A 338-nucleotide genomic window follows, 5' to 3' on the forward strand; every position below is an offset into this window, starting at 1 on the left:
AGGAGGGGAGGTGTTTGTACATGCGTATGACTTACGTGTTTCTAATCACACGAAGAGCCTCAATGTCATGTGCCCCCGAGGTCTCTGTCCGTGACCGCGTCATTCTTGCGCTATATATACATATGTAGGCAAGTCATCTCGTATATACATGTATATGTACCTGCTAATGTCCTTATATGTAGATCTACACTAAGATACCTATACGTGTCCATACGTATGTATGATAGTACTGACCGGAGCTTTGAATATCTTAGTCTAAGATCAATAGTTTCCAAACACATCCTCCCCACTTCTAATGACAAATATATAATTTCCTTAATTCCTGATGCATTCTGTGT

The sequence above is a fragment of the Penaeus monodon genome, chromosome 21 (assembly GCF_015228065.2).
Source record: "Penaeus monodon isolate SGIC_2016 chromosome 21, NSTDA_Pmon_1, whole genome shotgun sequence".
In the NCBI taxonomy this organism is placed as follows: domain Eukaryota; kingdom Metazoa; phylum Arthropoda; class Malacostraca; order Decapoda; family Penaeidae; genus Penaeus; species Penaeus monodon.